This window comes from Schistocerca cancellata, chromosome 4, assembly GCF_023864275.1.
Source record: "Schistocerca cancellata isolate TAMUIC-IGC-003103 chromosome 4, iqSchCanc2.1, whole genome shotgun sequence".
NCBI lineage: Eukaryota > Metazoa > Arthropoda > Insecta > Orthoptera > Acrididae > Schistocerca > Schistocerca cancellata.
In genome coordinates this window covers 222,892,391-222,914,616 of record NC_064629.1, presented here as the reverse complement: position 1 = coordinate 222,914,616, position 22,226 = coordinate 222,892,391, and the positions used below count along the sequence as shown (strand labels likewise).

Below are 22,226 nucleotides of genomic sequence, written 5' to 3'. Positions count from 1 at the left end.
TTTCTGCAGGTTCCGGAACTCTCGGAACCGAGGTGATACAAAACTTCTTTTGATGTGTGTATTTAGTTGGTATGAAATTCTCTGTTGCCGTCAATTCTATTTCTTTGAATTTAAGTCATGTGTGGCGTGCACTTAGACAGTTTGGAATTAATGGAGACTGTTTCTTAGGCAGGCGTAATGCAGATCTTTACAATTTTGTGTGTGCTTCTATAAATAGTTTGACCATTTCAGTTATGATCTAGCGCTAAATAAACGAATGACGTGACTGAAATGAAAATATTGTGATAAGAGCTTATCCTTGATGACGTGCCCAGTCTGTCAGGAAGTAACTAAGAATCTCTCCAATGATGATTTTGTAACCTACCTTCTTCGAGGATGAAATTTCCTTTTAACACTTACAGCGAGTTTTACTCTGGCTAGTATTGTACGTACGTTGCACCTGAAATCGCTCCGGGCGCCCTTTCAAGTACGTGTTTTATGGTTTTATTGTTTCCAGTGAGTTACTGTCTATGATGTAATCAAACGCTTATGTGCCGTCTTTTCTATATATCCACAGTAGGATGCATTTATTTGTGGTGAGGGTCAAATGCCAGTTACTGCGCCAAATGTTTCTCAAGAAGTCTTCTTCCATTTACCTTCAATTTTCTTACCAAGTGCCTTCCGTACGTACAACAGCATCGTCCATCAACAGGCTATAGGTGCGTCCGACATCATCCAGTGCATCATTATATGTATCGTGAACACAGCATATTTCCAGTGAAATTTTTTGCCTCAAGTTATCATTTCTCTCACCATACTGAATACTGACCTTTTATTGCAACATGAGAATTCGAATGAAAGAATTTAAAGACAAAATTGGTTTAAGAACCGTGTAGTGCGAATCAAAGTAAATGAGGTCATTTTGTTTTGGCTACGTGTTCAGAGGCGTTTCAGTATCAAGCACAAACGTCTCGTATTTCTCGCTACAGGAGCGCCGCAGTCTCACATCCCTCGTGGACCGAGTCCGCTCAATTATCTCGCCGCCGCTGGTCTCAGAAATTGGCTCCGCACTGTTCGTCTCTAGAGCGCGCGTTTGCATTCGATTCTGCTCCCCGCGAACGACGTTAGCGTGGGTGACACCTGGAAACTTTGCCGCAGAACAAGTAGTTAGTTGGCCGTCGCAGGGGCTTCTACGGTGGGAGTCGCTGGCGCTGCTTTGATCGGGAGAGGTAAATTGCATCCGGCGGTCTGCGAACTAGAGAGCCACTGCTGAGAAAGCGCTTCCACGTGAGCCATTAATGCAGTAATTTGCGTGCCGCCGCCGGAAATAGGCGCCGGGCCGCGGGCAGCCGTGTGGGCGGCGCGCTTCCACTGCATACCCCGCCAGCGCACTCAACGTCATACGAGCATGCTGCGCGTCTATTGTTCTCCACACATACTAAGGAAGCGCACAACCAGCGGGTCTCCGATTTTGCTCTTCTTTCACAAGACTGAAGACGTAACGAATATTCCTTTAGCGCGATAAAATTCGAGGGACAGAGCTTTCTGAGCCTGCAGAATAACATACGAGAGCGTCAGCCATCGAAAAGCGCCGTTGGCACAATCGCCAGTTCATATTGACACTTCACGTGACGTCAAAACGTTCCACAAAACATTTCAAATGGCGACATTCACACAGGCCGTCAACGGACTGTCACGTCACGTTAAGGTTCTCGGGAAGAAAGTTTCGAGAATGGCATCGTCTGTTAACATCGGGAGTTAACCTACCTGCACAACGCTCATTCATTTTACAGTATAAAATGAAACTATATGGTTCCAGAGACCTATGTAAGTCTGAAACATTTATGATCTATATACGCAAACTGAAACGACGAATGACAATTTGTACCATGTCCTGGAGATGTATAAAGCTCGCTTATATGGATATGGTGTCTGTTCTTACGGACATGTCAGAAAGAATAGACACAATATGGTTCAAAGGGCTCTGAGCACTATGCGACAAATGCAGTCAAATTTGAGGGTTGTACTCGAACATTATGAATCATCTCGAAGAAAATGACTTAATGATACATAACCAATACGGATTCAGAAAATATCGTTGTTGTGCAACGCAGCTAGCTCTTTATTCTCATGAAGTAATGAGTGCTGTCGACAAGGGATCTCAAATGGTTCAAATGGCTCTCAGCACTATGGGACTTAACTTCTGAGGTCATCAGTCACCTAGAACTTAGAACTAATTAAACCTAACTAACCTAAGGATATCACACACATCCATGCCCGAAGCAGGATTCGAACCTGTGACCGTAGCGGTCGCTCGGTTCCAGATTGTAGCGCCTAGAACCACACGGCCACTCCGGCCGGCTACACACCATACCCATATAAGTCTATAGTTCTGGCAATACCGGCCATGACCTTCCTCTTTTGTGCGGATGCACACATATTACCCGAACTCTTACGGGACTTGGTAAGAATGTCTTCTGCGAGTAATGAGTTTGCTGGGTAGGGGCACTACGAATGTAGTGTGTGGACATATAAGGTGAGAATGTGGGTCTCGCGGGAGGCGTGGGCGAGATAGTCCCTACAGTCGCACTATCCTCTGTGCCCTCGGTGCCTCAGATGGATAGAGCGTCTGCCATGTAAACAGGAGAACCCGGGTTCGAATCCCATTCGGGGCACACATTTCCACCTATCCCCGATGATATGTATCAACGCCCGTCAGCAGCTGAATGTGTTAATATATAATTCTAATTTCGTTATAAAGATAGCGCTCTTCGTAGTTGATTGTCTAGAACTGTTAAACAATTTGGAAAAAGCATATCTGTGCCATTAGCTGTAAAGTTTTTTCTATTCTCTACCGGTTTCGATTGTTACAACCACCTTCAAGGAGAAAAACATTGTATATCAATGGATTATCTTTCTCACAGCCTTCTAGACTCATCTACAGTTCGTTTCGATTGTGTGAAAGAAAAATTAAAGAACAAAAAGTTTTAGCGTATAGAAGGTGTGGATCACGGCACATAAAGGTTGTGCGTGGCAGGCGCAGACGCCTAAACAAACTTTTTTAAGACACAGTTATAGCCAGAATTAGATAATGAAACTTTGCGACGTTATTCTTAAAGAATCAATCTAATAAATTACGCAAGACAAAATACGAATTTTTTCGCAATTTTGCCCTACGTCTGCCCTTAAGGCTTACCGGACTGCGTTACAGCTTCGCCAACTTCGTCTTATCTACCGCCAAACATTTGTATCGCTGCTAAGAATCACGCTTCTTCGGAAATGAGCAATAATAATAATAATAATAATAATAATAGTGTTACATTTAGGGTGAAGTATAATAAGGAAATGTGACGAAATGAATATTTATCAGTCCATTCACATGCGCATCGCTTTGAAGTGATGTCTGAATATATTTTTTTGTAGTCTACATGTATATACGTACTCTGTAGCCACCATACGGAAAGAGGCGGAGGGTACCTTGTACCACTACTAGTCATTTCCTTTCGAGTTCCATTCGCTTATAAAGCGAGGGAAAAACGAATATCTATATGCCTCCGTATGAGCCCTAATTTCTTTGTGCTCCATACGCGAAACTGTACGTTGGCGACGGCAGAATCGTTCTGCAGTCAGCATCAAATGCCGGTTCTCTAAATAGCAGCCCGGCTCTGAATTGCGTCCATGTCTTCCATTAATCCGCCCTGGTGGGGACCCCAAACACTCGAGCAGTACTCACGATTGTGTCGCACTAGTGTTATTTACGTGGTCTCCTTTGCAACTGCCCACACTTCCCTAAAATTCTCCCACAAACCGAAGTCGAGCGTTGGCCTTTCCTACTATAATCCGTACGTGCTCTTTCCATTTCATATCGCTTTGTAACTTTACGCCTACATATTTTATCGACGTGATTGTGTCAGGGATCACATTACTAACACTGTATTCGAACGTTATGTGATTGTTTTTCTTTCTATCTGCATCAACTTACAGTTTTCTGCATTTAGAGATGACTGCCATTCATCATACTAACTAGAAATTTTGTCCAAGTTATGTTGTATCTCTCTACAGTCAGTCAGCGACGACACCCCGCAGTGGTTAGACACTGGACTCGCTTTCGGGAGGACGACGGTTCAATCTCACGTCCGGCCATCCTGATTTAGGTTTTCCGTGATTTCCCTAAATCGCTCCAGGCAAATGCCGGGATGGTTCCTTTGAAAGGGCACTGCCGACATCCTTCCGTAATCCGATGAGACCGATGACCTTGCAGTTTGGCCTCTTCCCCCGAACGACCCAACCCAACCCAACCCAACCCCCCTGACGACACCCTCCGGTACGCCAAAGCATCATCACCACACATCCGCAAATTGTTGTTCAACCCCATCCGTCAGATCATTTGTGTATACAGAGAATAATATCGGTTGTGACAAAATTTCCTGTGCGGATCTGACGATACTCCTGTCTCTGATGAACACTTGCTGTCAAGGACAACCTACTGGGCTCTTTTCCTTAAGAGTTTTTCGAGCCATACACACATCTGGGAATTTACTGCGTATTCTCGCACCTTCGTTAACAGTGTGGAGTCGTGCACCGTGTCTAAAGCTTTTTCAAGATCTAGGAATATGGAACCTGCCTTTTGGCTTTCATCCATAGTTCGCAGGATATCACACCACAAAAGGGCAATATCAGTTTCGCACGAGCGATGTTTTCTAAATCTGTGTTGATTTGTGGAAAATATTTTCCGTCTAAAGCAGATTTATTATATTCGAACCCAGAATATGTTCGTGAATACTGCAGCGAACCTATGTTAAGGACATTGGTTTGTAATTTTCGGGTCAGTCCTTTTACCACTTTTATATCGAAGCGTCTCCTGCGTTTTTTCCAGTCGCATAGGGCTTTGCGCTGGGCGAGAGTTTTCCGATAGATGCAAGCTAGATAATGGGCTAATGCCGTAGAGTACTGCTTCTAAAACCGAATTGGAATTTCATCCGGTCCTGGCGACTAATATGTTTTCAACTCTTTGAGTTGCAATTCTGCGTCAGGGACTCCTATTTCTGTGTCCTCCATATGGGAGTCTCTGCGATGGTCAAATGACAGTATAATGTACAATATATTTGTACTGCTTTTGTTGCATCAACAGAAAGCAGCTGTGTCCGCTATTCGTGAAATGGGCCGAGTTTGTTAGCCTTTCTACGTGGTGTGTTCCAGACAGCTTTATGTGGATACCGGAAGTGACTGAGTTGTCAGTGAACACTTCATAACCGCTGAGAAAACACAACTCTCTACACTGAAAATATAGGTTCACCGCGTTTTGCGACAGGGCTTTTACAAGGACCTGCAACGGCGATTGACGAATCATCATACGGAGGTTTAGCGGAAGATCAGGTAAAATCTGGCGTGGCTCGAACGCAGAACAATCAGACTTCTGGGCCGGCCGGAGTGACCGAGCTGTTCTAGGCGCTACAGTCTGGAACCGCACGAACGCTACGGTCGCAGGTTCGAATCCTGCCTCGGGCATGGATGTGTGTGATGTCCTTAGGTTAGTTAGGTTTAAGTAGTTCTAAGTTCTAGGGGACTGATGACCTCAGAAGTTAACTCCCATAGTGCTCAGAGCCATTTGAACCCAGACTTCTGGTCTGCCGCTAAATGCCGCTGCGCTGTGCGGTGTGGCTGCGTGGTTTGAGGCGCCATGTCACGGATTTCGCGGCCCGTCCCGCCTGAGGTTAGAGTCATTAGTCGGCCGCAGGTTTTAACTTATAAATAGGTGAAAACAGACACTGTAAAGTGCGCAAACGAAAAGTATAAAACTTTACGGATATATGAACTGTATCACAGATACCAGAGCTGTACCCATAACTGTAATCTCTAAATGGACACGAGTTATCGACACAAGTAATTTATATAATCACTGTACAAGCATCCTTGATCTCACTTTTAGGCTCTCACTGATTATTTTTGCTCGCTCTCTTTGTTAGGTTGCTCGATTCTGAATTGCGCCAGCTTTGGTGTGATGTTAATTTAGCTGGGTGTTCCGCTTTAATTCTTATCTGGAGAGTAAATGTTTAATCAGATTCCGGGAATAATTAAATGTATAGGAATCGTATCAAAGTAATATGTTCACAGACAACATTTTCTTGTTTTCCCGTCATCACTATCGATTAGTCGCAGTTAAGACCAAATTGTGTGTGTGTGTGTGTGTGTGTGTGTGTGTGTGTGTGTGTGACTTTGAAGATATATTGTTAAATTCATTTTTTTATTCGTTTCCTCACAAGATTAGTAATTGTGGTATATCTAAAAACATAAGCTTTTCTTGCGGTCCGCGTAACTTTCAAGCGCCATTTCATGCGCAGTGATCTTTGGTCCTTAAATTCCGATAGACCCTGCTATCATTTTTACATCACGAAGTCAAATTATAAATTACATGTTCCGTTCCGAAAGGAAAAAGCATTAAATTTCACGGTAAGTTTATAAATTACCAGAACTTCCTTTCAAGCTAACTGTGGGCCGTAGCTATTTTAATGTTTCTACTGAAATTGTTTAATAATTTACGTATAATCATTAACAATGAAATCATAGAAACTGTATTCCATGATAAGAGGAACCAGTTTTCTTTAACGTTGCCGACATTGCTAATTATTTCAAGTCAAAATTACAGAAAGTTAATATTTTAATATCTCAGTATTTTACGTAACTTCACTTCATTTAAAGTGAGGAGGTGACGTTAAATTCTTCCCTTTCGTAATTCTAATATTTAGCTAGTTCCCACCAGTGTCTATAGTATTCCAAAGCGAGCTTCAACATTCAGTCCGTCTTTAACGGATTGCGTAAAATGTATTTTACTGTGGAAAACAAAGCCGAGTCATAATGGTTCAAATGGCTCTGAGCACTTTGGGACTTAACATCTCCCGGGTTCCCGGGTTCGATTCCCGGCGGGGTCAGGGATTTTCTCTGCCTCGTGATGGCTGGGAGTTGTGTGCTGTCCTTAGGTTAGTGAGGTTTAAGTAGTTCTAAGTTCTAGGGGACTTATGACCACAGCAATTGAGTCCCATAGTGCTCAGAGCCATTTGAACCATTTTGAACTTAACATCTGAGGTCATCAGTCCCCTAGAACTTACAAGGGAACATCCCCATCGCACCCCCCCCCCCCCCAGATTTAGTTATGAGTTGGCACAGTGGATAGGCCTTGAAAAACTGAACACAGATCAGTCTAGAAAACAGGAAGAAGTTGTGTGGAACTATGAAAAAATAAGCAAAATATACAAACTGATTAGTCCATGTGCAAGATAGGCAACATCAAGGAGAATGTGAGCTTAGTAGTGCCGCGGTCCCGTGGTTAGCGTGAGCAGCTGCCGAACGAGAGGTCCTTGGTTCAAGTCTTCCCTCGAGTGAAAAGTTTGTTTTCTTTATTTTCGAAAAGTTATGATCTGCCCGTTCGTTCATTGACGTCTCTGATCACTGTAATAAGTTTAGTGTCTGTGTTTTGCGACCGCACCGCAAAACAGTGTGATTAGTAGACGGAAGGACGTGCCTCTCCAATTGGAACCGAAAACATTTGATCGCAAGGTCATAGGTCAACCGATTCCTCCACAGGAAATCACGTCTGATATATTCTATACGACACTGGTCGCGGTATGTGCTTTACATGATAGGAGTGTGTTGTCGACCTACCTAACTTGTACACTTGGCGAATGGGTAAAAAGATTCTTCTACGTTGCCCGATTTACGTTTTCTTGTGGATGTGATAATCACTCCCAAAAAAGTGATGTAAACATAAGAGTTTGTCACATAAACTGAAAATAAAAAAAAATTAAACTTTTCACTCGAGGGACGACTTGAACCAAAGACCTCTCGTTCGGCAGCTGCTCACGCTAACCACGGGACCACGGCACTACTGAGCTCACATGCTCCTTGATGTTGCCTATCTTAAGCATGGACTACTCTGTTTGTATATTTTGCTTATTTTTTCATAGTTCCACACAACTTCTTCCTGTTTTCTCGATTGATCTGTGTTCAGTGTTTCAAGGCCTATCCACTGTGCCATTTTATAACTAAATCTGAGGGGGGTGCGATGGGGAGCTTCCCTTGTTAGAACTACTTAAACCTAACTAACCTAAGGACATCACACACACCCACGCCCGAGGCAGGATTCGAACCTGTGACCGTAGCGGTCGCGCGGTTCCAGACTGTAGCGTCTAGAACCGCTCGGCCACAACGGCCGGCTCAATGAAGTGTGAAAAAGTCTCATGAAAGGGAACCTCCTCGATAGTTGTGAAGTGAGGCATCCGTGATTGGCGTTAAAATTATTTCCCACAGTAGGAAAATAACTTAAAACGAAATGGCCCTGCAATTTCGTCGTGGTATGCTGGTAAGCAATGTTGTGGGTGACGCGCAACATTCAGTAGTTATTGTGCGGGGCACCGCATCCGCGTAGCGAGAGCAGCAGCGCGCGTAACAAACGGCACGCTGCGGCCTGCCTGCACAGCATATTTGCGCAGCGCGCCGAACACGCCCGCGGTATTCTCACCTGGCTAAATTCTTTCACGCGCCGCAGTTTTTGCACTGTAAACTTCCATGCAAAATGGATAAATTAATGTGGACGGTAATAATACGACCCCACGGGTCCGCATGCGAAATTGTTTAGACGAAAAAGTGCACACACGGGCGTGACACGCTGGGCACACAAACAGATCACTTCGAAAAAATAATAATATTGCTCCACTGACTTCTGACAAACACTGGCACCAGAAAAAATTTTATTGATTTGGTACCACGCCGTACCCCTCTAGGGCAATGACATACGGCTTTACATCACAAATACGTCTGAGTTACTTTAATTGTTACAGGCGGATGTCCAGTATTCAACTTTTCCAAAGGCGATTAACACATTGAATTCGTATACAGAACAGTGCAATTCAAATACCAGTCCGGCCGTTCTGTTTTCTGTGTTTTTCACTTTACTAGTACCAGATGAGGAGAGTACCACGGCGGGCAGTTAAACAAACCAAGCGCCGATTTCTTTCCTCATACTGGTCCAGCTATGCAAATGTTCCATTTCGGATTACCTTGATGTTGGCGATACCTTATACTCCAATCTTTGTATGCACATGGCTTCTCAGCCTAAGGAAAATACTCATCTCCAAGCCTCCGATGTCTCAGGAGCCGAATATTAAAACCGTGAGAATACTAAATCTGGATCATGAGGATATTAAACTTTCAGTTACTAACAACGCGTAGCAGTCTCCCTCCAAGACAGCAGTCAACCACCCAGATTGCTAGGTGGTTGAAGTCCAATGCAGAAAACAAAGGAACTTTCAAAATCGCTTGGATAGTATATAGGAAAGACAGATTAGACTCCATGAGGGATAAAGTGATTGTAGCAACAAGAAGAAACATTAAACCTAAGGAGGTTTAAAATCACTCCTAACGAGAACACACACTGAAGGAGTGAATGGCAGTTGGGGATTTACATTAGTAGTTTCTAGCCGCCGCCCTATTCAGTCACATATGTCGTAGATACATTCCAAGTCAATCTACATCCAATAGCACCACAACCCACGGACTGAACCATAATAGTAAGATATGACTAGTTTGTCCAGTATGGACTAGGAAAACTACATCTACATCTAAATCTACATGACTACTCTGCAATTCACATTTAAGTGCTTGGCAGAGGGTTCATCGAACCACAATTATACTATCTCTCTACCATTCCACTCCCGAACAGCACGCGGGAAAAACGAACACCTCAACCTTTCTGTTCGAGCTCTGGTTTCTCTTATTTTATTTTGATGATCATTCCTACCTAAGTAGGTTGGGCTCAGCAAAATATTTTCGCATTCGGAAGAGAAAGTTGGTGACTGAAATTTCGTAAATACACTCCTGGAAATTGAAATAAGAACACCGTGAATTCATTGTCCCAGGAAGGGGAAACTTTATTGACACATTCCTGGGGTCAGATACATCACATGATCACACTGACAGAACCACAGGCACATAGACACACGCAACAGAGCATGCACAATGTCGGCACTAGTACAGTGTATATCCACCTTTCGCAGCAATGCAGGCTGCTATTCTCCCATGGATACGATCGTAGAGATGCTGGATGTAGTCCTGTGGAACGGCTTGCCATGCCATTTCCACCTGGCGCCTCAGTTGGACCAGCGTTCGTGCTGGACGTGCAGACCGCGTGAGACGACGCTTCATCCAGTCCCAAACATGCTCAATGGGGGACAGATCCGGAGATCTTGCTGGCCAGGGTAGTTGACTTACACCTTCTAGAGCACGTTGGGTGGCACGGGATACATGCGGACGTGCATTGTCCTGTTGGAACAGCAAGTTCCCTTGCCAGTCTAGGAATGGTAGAACGATGGGTTCGATGACGGTTTGGATGTACCGTGCACTATTCAGTGTCCCCTCGACGATCACCAGTGGTGTACGGCCAGTGTAGGAGATCGCTCCCCACACCATGATGCCGGGTGTTGGCCCTGTGTGCCTCGGTCGTATGCAGTCCTGATTGTGGCGCTCACCTGCACGGCGCCAAACACGCATACGACCATCATTGGCACCAAGGCAGAAGCGACTCTCATCGCTGAAGACGACACATCTCCATTCGTCCCTCCATTCACGCCTGTCGCGACACCACTGGAGGCGGGCTGCACGATGTTGGGGCGTGAGCGGAAGACGGCCTAACGGTGTGCGGGACCGTAGCCCAGCTTCATGGAGACGGTTGCGAATGGTCCTCGCCGATACCCCAGGAGCAACAGTGTCCCTAATTTGCTGGGAAGTGGCGGTGCGGTCCCCTACGGCACTGCGTAGGATCCTATGGTCTTGGCGTGCATCCGTGCGTCGCTGCGGTCCGGTCCCAGGTCGACGGGCACGTGCACCTTCCGCCGACCACTGGCGACAACATCGATGTACTGTGGAGACCTCACGCCCCACGTGTTGAGCAATTCGGCGGTACGTCCACCCGGCCTCCCGCATGCCCACTATACGCCCTCGCTCAAAGTCCGTCAACTGCACATACGGTTCACGTCCACGCTGTCGTGGCATGCTACCAGTGTTAAAGACTGCGATGGAGCTCCGTATGCCACGGCAAACTGGCTGACACTGACGGCGGCGGTGCACAAATGCTGCGCAGCTAGCGCCATTCGACGGCCAACACCGCGGTTCCTGGTGTGTCCGCTGTGCCGTGCGTGTGATCATTGCTTGTACAGCCCTCTCGCAGTGTCCGGAGCAAGTATGGTGGGTCTGACACACCGGTGTCAATGTGTTCTTTTTTCCATTTCCAGGAGTGTAGATCTCGCCGCGACGAAAAACATCTTTGCTTTAATGACTTCCATCCCAACTCGCGTATCATATCTGCAACACTCTCTCCCCTATTACGTGATAATACAATACGAGCTGCCCTTTTTTGCACCCTTTCGATGTCCTCCGTCAATCTATGTGGTCTTTCCAACTGAAGTTGCTCGTAATTTTAACGCCCAGGTAATTAGTTGAATTGACAGCCTTGAGAATTGTACTATTTATCGAGTAATAGAATTCCAACGGATTTCTTTTGGAACTCATGTGGATCACCTCACACTTTTCGTTATTTAGCGTCAACTGCCACCTGCCACACCATACAGCAATCTTTTCTAAATACGATTACGTTACCAGCGGTGACCACAAATGTCTTGTGAATTTAAAATGAATGCATTATATACAGCATCCTTGAATAACTTAACTGAGATGCAGAGAGACGTGAGTGAAGTGTTGTAGATCTCCTGTCTGCGTACACACAAGATATTTTCGAAAGCGTCGATAAAGATGGTGAGAGCGTGGGTCTCAGGATCTTCGCCCGACGTTTGTTTAACGATTTCTCTGACGTTTCGCCAGCAGGAGTGACTGCCATTGCTGGTAGCGAGCCAGTAGCAAGTCATCAGCAACCAAACTGCCCAAAAGAGAGCCGATGATCATCAACACGAAGAAGTTAATCGAAATGGTAGAAGTCGTTAGCATCCTCCTTGTTGGATGAATCGAGAATGTCGAGTAAGACGAGGTGATAAAATATGGAAAAGATCAATCTTGTTTTGACTTTAAGAAAACAGAGATTAGTATACTCCTGGCCATTAAAATTGCTACACCACGAATATGACGTGCTACAGACGCAAAATTTAACCAACAGAAAGAAGATGCTGTGATATGCAAATGATTAGCTTTTCAGAGCATTCACTCAAGGTTGGCGCCTGTGGCGACACCTACAGCGTGCTAACATGAGGAAAGTTTCTAACCAATTTCTCATACACAAACAGCAGTTGACCGGCGTTGCCAGGTGAAACGTTGTGATGCCTCGTGTAAGGAGGAGAAATGCGTACCATCATGTTTCCGACTTTGATAAACGTCGGATTGTAGCCTATCGCGATTGCGGTTTATCGTATCGCGACATTGCTGCTCGCGTTGGTCGAGATCCAATGACCGTTAGCAGAATATAGAATCGGTGGGTTCAGGAGGCTAATACGGAACGCAGTGCTGGATCCCAACGGCCTCGTATCACAAGCAGTCGAGATGACACGCATCTTATCCGCATGGCTGTAAAGGATCGTGCAGCCATGTCTCGATCCCTGAGTCAACAGATGGGGACGTTTCCAAGACAACAACAATCTGCACGAACAGTTCGACGATGTTTGCAGCAGCATGGACTACCAGCTCGGAGGCCATGGCTGCGGTTACCCTTGACCCTGCATCACAGACAGGAGCGCCTGCAATGGTGTACTCAACGACGAACATGGGTGCACGAATGGCAAAACGTCATTTTTTCGGATGAATCCAGGTTCAGTTTACAGCATCATGATGGTCGCATCCGTGTTTGGAGACATCGCGGTGAACGCACATTGGAAGTGTGTATTCGTGATCGCCATACGGGCGTATCATCCGGCGTGATGGTATGGGGTGCCATTGGTTACACGTCTCTGTCACCTCTTGTTCGCATTGACGGCACTTTGAACAGTGGACGTTACATTTCAGATGTGTTACGACCCGTGGCTCTACCCTTCATTCGATCCATATAAAACCCTACATTTCAGCAGGATAATGCACGACCTCATGTTGCAGGTCCTGTACGGGCCCTTCTGGATACAGAAAATGTTCGACTGCTGCCCTGGCCAGCACATTCTCCAGATCTCTCACCAACTGAAAACGTCTGGTCAATGGTGGCCGAGCATCTGGTTCGTCACAATACGCCAGTCACTACTCTTGATGAACTGTGGTACCGTGTTGAAGCTGCATGGGCAGCTGTACCTGTACACGCCATCCAGTCTCTGTTTGACTCAATGCCCAGGCGTATCAAGGCCGTTATTACGCCAGAGGTGGTTGTTCTGGGTACTGATTTCTCAGGATCTATGCACCCAAATTGCGTGAAAATGTAATTACGTGTCAGTTCTAGTATAATATATTTGTCCAATGAATACCCGTTTATCATCTGCATTTCTTCTTGGTGTAGCAATTTTAATGGCCATTAGTGTACATGGGAACGTAGTTTTTCCGAGACGATATTCTGGTAAAAAATTGTCTCCGTCGTCCTGTCGCATTATGTTTGAGTGGTACCACTAGCTTTCGACGATTCGCTCTGTCGTCATCGTCAGAAATTGGCGTCCGCAGCTCTTGCTGTGCTGATATTTTCACTAATGCCGTGCTGGTACTATATCTGTAACTGTAGCAGAATTACGCCAAGATCACGTCATCCAGGGGTCAATAAATGCAATCATACTACCAGATATTTAGGTGATGACTGACATGGAGGAATGTTAGTAGAATTGTCGATATCGTCGGAGTCAAACATCGCAGCATATTCATCAGCAGGCTCCCAGCACGGCGAGCTCGCTTCCATGTGCCATAAAGCGTGTGTTCATTATACAAAAGAGAATGGCTCTGAGCACTATGGGACTTAACTTCTGGGGTCATCAGTCCCCTAGAACTTAGAACTAATTAAACGTAACTAACCTAAGGACATCACACACATCCATGCCCGAGGCAGGATTCGAACCTGCGACCGTAGCGGTCACGCGGTTCCAGACTGAAGCACCTTTAACCGCATGGCCACACCGGCCGGCTGTTCATTATACAGATTAATGTTATCGCTACATTTTAACCGTTCAGATGATGACGAAATTTCATCACTCAAAACCTTGAAATACCCTTTATATCCAGCACGGGAAGATAATCGGCAGAATTTCACTCAAGACACTGCAGCTCGCTACGAAAGAGAATGCAGTGATACCATAAAGAAAACTTAATAGCAACTTGCGCAAACAGTGAAAAGGACAATTCGTGTATCCTCAGTAATTTTCAGTCAAATTCACTGCTGTCAGTGTGCATACACGACATAGCGGACAGGGCCAGCAGCGCTCAAAGACTCCTTGCAAACGATGCTGCTGCACACAGGAAGTTATCGTCGTTCGGCGATTGCAAGGAAATGTGTAAAACTTAGGACAGTATTTGCAGTGGAGTACTAAATTGCAGCTTTCTTTAAATGTTGGTAGATGTAAGATAAGGCCTATAAAAAAGAGAAAAATTCTGATAGTATCCATTTATTGGATTAGTAGTAGCCTGTCGTACAGTTTCAATATCGAGGGTTTTTACTACGAAACGATATAAAATGGGACGAACAATTCTAGTTCTTGGTCTGGAAGGTGAATGGAAGACAGATTTGTTGAGAGATTTATGGGAAAGTGCAGAAAATATCTAAAAAGAGCTACATACAAATTGTCAGTGGGTACAACTCTGAAATACGTTTCCAGCGTTTGGAACCTTTAACATGCACGCATGACAAAAGACATCGGAAGAATTTAGAGAATTGCTGCCAGAAAATAGGAAGAGGAATACTGTACAACAGTTTTACTGACCACATCGTTTATCTCGTGTTTAGTGACTTTAAAATAGGGGGGTTTAAAAGGAGTAACGAGACATACAGATAGTCATTTCTTCCTTAGGCTCACACGCGACAGTCGACATGACGTCTCTCACTCCAAAGGCGACATGGCTCTAGATGGCAATGGTTTCGATTCTACATGTCTCCAAAGATCGAACACATTATGGTATTGTCTGCTATGGTATTCCACTGACTTACTGATTCCAGTGTGTACTGTCACACTTATAAGCGCACTTTGTCTTCGCACGGTACAGAAAGAACGCCCAGAGCGAAGTACCTTTCCCGAAAGCCGGCCGGTGTGGCCGAGAGCGGTTCTAAGCGCTTCAGTCTGGAACCGAGCGACCGCTACGGTCGTAGGTTCGAATCGTGCCTCGGGAATGGATGTGTGTGATGTTCTTAGGTTAGTTAGGTTTAAGTACTTCTGTTAGGCGCGTAGGAACCCAGCGGGCACACACTTTTGAGTACCCCAACTGGTAGATAAGAGCGTCTGCACTACCAACAGAGACGTTCAGATGAGCAGTGAGGTGTTTGTTTGTGATCCATCGGTCACCTCGAACGAGAGTGTCCGCACGTTCCAACATTACAGGACTCTCAGCTGCGTGCAGCCAGCCGGTACGTGGAAGATCGGACTGGTTTGTGCAACCTTGTGGCGATGACAGACGCCTCGCCCAGTAACTCACCGTGCTTTTGTTCACTGCCAGATATCCGTAGACATTCTACGTGCACCTATGAATATCTGCGATGCTCTGGTCTTTCGTCAAGAGAAACCCTATGACAGCTCTCTGCTTGGAATGCACATCCGCTGCAGATGCCATTTTGAAGGCTACGTATAGCGTCGCCACCTATCAGAACGCCATGAAACTATAGGGGCTGAAGTGGGGATATGCCACGATGTCCCACAACAAATACCGTATTTTTTCACCGAAAGTGGCCGAGGGAAAAAATTTGTTGCATTACTTGTTTAACGACCCTCGTAACATTACGCGATATCTTAAAGGTGTATAGAAGTCAGTGGTGGAATTTTTGAAGATTCAGCTTAACCCGATTGAAGGCATTAGTTTGTTTCCTAATAGACGAATTCACCAATGCGTCCATGTAAGTGTTCCTCATTAGCGTAATACTTTATGTTTAAGTGTTAAACTCATATACTCGTTAACGAGAACTGAACTCATTTCCATGAATCGCTTCACTCGAAGATAAATTTCTCATCTAATCAAATACATAAACTTTCTCCTGAGCTATCCTGTACAATAACGACTTAAAATTTCTACGTAAAGTACGTAAAGACGAACGTAATATATTATAACAGGAAGAGAGTGTGACCGAGATGTGTTATTTCGTAACTGACAGGCAAGACGTGCATATTCAGTTCCTTGCGCAGAATATTCAGCCAACTGTGATCACAAATTAGCAGAGAGCAAATTACAGAGTACAGAGGAAGCGCTGTTTCAGCCAGTAACAAAGCTGTCAAGACAAGACCGCAGCGGCAGCTTCATAGAGGCTTTGTATCTGCTCGCTCTGCCACACAAGTTCTGTAACATCTACTGTACTACGGGAGCACTGCCGACTAAGTACTGACGAAAATATCATCTTCAGATATTAACGGTGATAGGGGAAACAGGGAAAGATCCCGACAGCACCCGATTACAAGACTGGTGGTGAACATCTAGAGGACCCCAGGTTGCAGTTCTTGCGAAACTACCGTGGATGCATGTAATTAACTTGTATTCGAGGAAGACTGTGTGGCCGTTATGCCGTCATCACTGCACGGGTTGACACAAAAACATTCATCCGCTTTCGCAAGACCGTATCTTCCACATCTATGAAGGTAGAAGCATGGAGTGAATTCCAACTTATGCGAAGGACTATAAATTTTTATTTTCAGAACAACCATCCGATCTGGTAAGGGTACATTTTTTTATGTGCACGCAATAAAACCTCCTTGGGGTACTTGTTACAACTACATCTCAGATCTGGAGCTAATGCGTTCAGTGCTGTTGCTATACGGCATCTCAGTGCACCCAAAGTTTCTGGAAGAGGTGGGACATAAATGCACTCCTTCACGAGCTCCCACAAAAAAGTAACTGACCGTGAGATCCGTAAGGTCCTTACTATCTTCTCTTGTCTTTGAGGCAACTTTTATTAAGAAATGTTCTCACGCAGGCACCAGTTCGGGGGTGCTTCGCAGTTGTGGAAAAAGCCAGACCTTCAACGTTTTCAGATACATAAATCAAGTAACAGTCTTTTCCGTAAGGACAAAACATGAGGTCTTGGAGAGGCTCTCTCATTGCCAATTATCGTTTCTGGCAGCTGCGTTCCCTTGTGGTGGCTTAGTTTCCTCGTAAATGGAACGTAGCTTCATCAGTGAGCACTAAACTTATCTTCCACCTCAAAGCCGTGAATGAATTCGCAAAGCTCTAGTGTTGTTCAAGTAACTTACGGGAATTTCGCAGAGTGTCGTCGTCGACAACCATCGATATTTCGACAGGAGCACACCCAGCCATTTTCAAGGGAATTTGAAACCTCGGTCCGAAAGAACAGACACCATATCCATATAAGTATGTAGTTCTGGTAATACCGGCCATGACCTCCTTCTGTGCGGATGCACACATATTACCCGAACTCTTACGGGACTTGGCAAGAGTGTCTTCCACGAGTAATGAGTGCGTTGGGGTGGGACACAACGAATGTAGTGTGTGGGCATACAAGGTGAGAATGTGGGTCTCGCGGGAGGCGTGCGCGAAACAGTCCCTGCAGTCGCACTATTCACTGTGCCCTCGGTGGCTCAGATGAATAGAGCGTCTGCCATGTAAGCAGGAGGTCCCGGGTTCGAGTCCCGGTGAGGGCACACGTTTTCACCTGTCCCCGTTGATATATATCAACGCCTGACAATAGCTGAAGATATTAATATAATTCTAATTTCGTTCTAGACTGCTGCAGGTCACCAGTGGTGTCTGTTCTTTCGGACATGTCCGTAAGAACAGACACCATATCCATATAAGTATATAAAGATGACGGACGTTAGAAGTTATCGATAGTGAAATTAATGACAAATGTGTCAGGTACCATAAACTCCCCCCCCCCTCTCTCTCTCTCTCTCTCTCTCTCTCTCTCTCTCTGTTTTTCGAACGACTGAGAGCAGGATTCCACGCAGAATTTAAACAAAAACCACCGTATCTACTCATAAGGTTACTTGCTTATTTAATTTCAACAGCTTCCTTAATAACACTATCTCAATAGGTGGAAGTGCATGCCAGAATCTCCTTGTTGTTAAATTCTACAGGATGACCGGTGCCTAGACAATGTTCTGCAATGGCGGATTTGCTCGGATATTTTAAGCGTTTGTGTCGTCTATGCTTAGTACACCTGTCCTCTGTAGCCCTGATAGTCCGACCAATATACGACATGCCGCAACTGCAAGGAATACGGTAGACGCCCTCGTTAGGCTAGGAAAGATCATCCTTTACGGATCCTGAAAGGACCCTGATCTTAGACAGTGCTCGAAAAACATACTTTACATCATATTTACGCAAAATACGACCAATCCTGTTCGCAGTGCTCCCTGCGTAAGGCAAAAGGCCGTAGAGGTTGGTGCCACCTCGGTATTATCATCACTCATCCAGTGCACAGTTCTCGATACTGCAACGCACATCTAATCTATCGCTATAATCATTCCGACGAAAGGTGACTAACTCAGCTGACAAACTGTCAGGATCCGAGGTGACATGGACCCTGCAAACCTAGGTACGAAGTACCCGTTCACGTTGAGCCAGAGGTAAACGTAAGTGTGAGTAGGTTTCCTATAAACGGCATGTCCCAACGTACCACCCACCTTTCCCCTGACCAACACATCAAGGAGGGAAAGATAGCCACACTTTTCCACCTCCACCGTGAAATGAATATTCGGGTGGATTGAACTGAAGTGTTCTAAAAAGTGGTTCAAGTTCTCATTGCCGTGTATATGCCGGGAGAAACAAAGGTCTCTAATGTTATTGTTGATCACCATCGTGAATCCTGCATAGCTTGAAACATAAACGTCGTGTCGCTGCGAAACACTCCAGATACTCATATTAGGAATAGCGTACTCCAGTTGGCAGTGTGGACTACGTGCAAAATTCAGCTGAATGCGCTCTACGTATTTAACGAGCATAGGTGAGCAATGTGGAGTTCCCGTCACAAAAACAGTGTGTTGGAACCGCTGGTGTCATCGTCGAGTGCTCTGAGCTGCAGGAGCCGCACTGCCGTACTGTCGACTTAAATCACATCTCACAGTCGTGACTGAATTGCAGCTGTTGCAAAGAAGAGCGCAAAACGCCTTTTGTTGCTGCATTATCGCAATCTCAAATCGACGCATATAATGCAATGACCTAGCTCTATGGGGGAGACCCCATACAGGGAGCCGCATGAACCGGAAACTTACAACTGGTGCAAAGACAAACTTTTTGTTAGGACACATAACTTAAAATTCATCTAAAGTTCCTATCTTCATTATTGTAGAATATATAGTCTCGTGAAGTCTGATGAAACTTTTTAAAATGCCTTGTACACGTCGCGTAGCAATCATGGGAATGTAACAAAGATCACGACCCGTACAGAGGAAAGAAAGCCTGTCATTTTTCCCTCGGTTCATACGAGAATTGGAGAGCACAGAAAATCGCTAACACTGGTTCTAAGTATCCTCTTCAACTCAAGTACAATGGCTTGCGGAGCGTATAATCTGGTACTATCGGAGGGCAGATCTGCTCGGTGGTCGTAATTTAGGTTTCAAGAGATTTCCCTAAATCACTTCTACATCGACATCTGTATTCCTCACGGAGCGTGGAGGAGTATACATGCTTCACCTATTTCGCTCTTCCCTTCTGTTTTTTCGTCGATGGATTGTGGAAGAACGACTTCCGGCGCCTTCTTTGTAAATCTGAATTTCTGCTTTATTACTGTTATACTAATCAAGTTAAATGCATGTGGAAGAAAGTGAAATGCTTAGTCTCTCATCATGCAGCTTCGGAATTTTGACAGAAAGTTTTTATGTGGGCATACTGTTTCTCCTGTGACGTTTTCCACCTACGGTTGTTCAGTATTTTTAGGATATTCTCTCTCTATCTAAACAAAGCAGTGACTACAAATTGGGCAATTCTTCTCTGGACCGCACCGACCCCTTCTGTCACTTAAACTTGCTGTAGGTTCCAGGCTGACTAACAGTTCTTAAGAATATATGTAACAAGAAATTTTTAAGCTACTCCTTTCGTGGATATACTGTATGTGCTGTACTTCCTAATGATTCCGCCGATCAATTTCAGTCCGACATAGGTTTTACCCAGAACTATACTGACGTGGTCGTTCCACGTTACATCTTTCAATATGTGTCTCAGACGTATGACAGTGATTGTACAAGTGATCGATCGATGATGATGATGAAATTAATAAGTAAAAATCTAATCTATTCTTCTACTTATTCTCTACATAACATTATGTTGAGTGACAGTTGACGTGTTCACGCAAAACATTGATCACCTACAGGTCTTCTTGCGTTTAGAAACAATTTTCTGATGATACTATCTCCATATTCACACCTGTAACTACCTTTTACAACGTGTGAAGCCGTTTTTACCAAAAATGCCGCGGCCAATTTCATGAGCCTATATTGAGCTTTTATTCGATAGCAATGCATAACGCATTTTAACTAATCTCAAGGAACCTCAGTTTGTCTTTCCACATGACAGAACATCACCTCCATGAAGATGAAAGGGCTTCATGGAACAATGTCATCACAAGGATATCCACCAAACGGTCACCAATGTTTTTATATTTAAACTGCGCCTTCACAACCGGAGATAGCGCGTAATGATAACAGAAAAGATAGGAAAGTTTAATGAACCGGATAAGGCGAAGAAAATTAACTTATATCTAAAAATCATTGCTGCTTGAACCAGAACAAATATTCGTATATTCACGTAACTAATCGAGCCTGTGACGGGTCAAAGTTCGGAGGTTCAATCGAAGTCAATCATTACAAATATTGGCATTAAAATAACTCTTATGTTAGTTACCAGAATGGTCTCTATAGACTGCAAGTAAAAAATGCCTTGGTGTCAAGATGATAACTTGGTCCGTCGGGCATACATCGTTAGCTAGATTGAAAGATTGCGGCCCGCAAGTGAGAGATATACCAGTTGGGCACTAGATCCAACAACAGCATGCATTCCGCTTGTCACGTATGCAGCTCCGAGAGAATACACGATAACTGCGTTAAAAATTTTGTACTTTACTTTCTCAATGTCGATATGAATTCAGTACGCGGAAATAGTCTTTCTTATCATCCCTTAGATAACGTATCGCACCTTCTGAAATACAAGAAGATCTAATCGATTCAGTAATAAAATCCACAACAAAAACAGCAAGTGACTTCATCTACATACTGTGAAGCCTCCGTACAGCGCATGGAGGAAGTTATTTCTCAACACTAGTAGTCACTCCTCGTACTATTCCATTCTTAGAAGAAGCGATAGATTAATCGTACATGACCTAATGTCTCTTGTCTTCATCTTATTACACACACGCGAGATAAATAAACTAAACAGCAAGACCGTTGCACAAACATATTTCGAATATCAGTTTTTTAAATTTACTCAATAGAGTCTTGCTACAACAGTGTCGTCCTTATTCCGGCGATTCCCAGTTAAGTTCCTTTAGCATTTCTCGTACAATTTTGCGTGGCCTAGAAGCACATGTCCGAATTTAATCGACGTTTTCCGTTAGGCCGAACTGATAAAAATCGAAACATTAGTCCTGTGGACTAGGACAAGTCGCACTATAGTCTTTTGAGAGATTTCCTCAAAATTTGCGGTGCACTTTCCTACAACCTTTGTGAGTACTAAGTCTATAAGCTTATGTCTCACAAAGAAAAATTTTTAAGGTACCTTTCATTTTAAGAATGATTCGGCAAATTTATTTTTGATTAACTATGAGTATGGCTGCCGTACCGGTTCCTATAGTCTTAACATAAGGGAGGGAGTTGTGTGTACCACGTACTTGTGAATCGTGTGAGCTTTATTCTACGTGTTATAATTTATCTGTTTCTGTGTAATATTTTTGAGGCGGAGATTAGGGACCAGCTTAACATCAGCCTAAACGAACGCGGAAAGCCGCTTAGAAACCACACTCAGTCTGGCTGGCGAATCAGGAGAACGGTCGTTAATCCGCAGCAGGCATTCGATCGGCATCTGGCTCACTTGCCTCTCTTGCTAGACAGCGTGCCGCGCATTACGCTGTACGGACAGTTTTTCTGGATACTATCGTCTAGTTGAGTGTTATTTCAGATCGGTATGCCGCATTTTACGTTTTGCTTTTT

The 22,226-nt window shown here is 44.6% G+C and overlaps 1 non-coding gene across 1 annotated transcript; it reads left to right on the top strand.

The window, feature by feature from the left end:
* Window positions 1–17,651: 17,651 nt before the first annotated feature.
* Window positions 17,652–17,726, top strand: Trnat-ugu (transfer RNA threonine (anticodon UGU)). Its single transcript has one exon. It is a non-coding gene; the product is annotated as a tRNA-Thr (tRNA).
* Window positions 17,727–22,226: the final 4,500 nt, after the last annotated feature.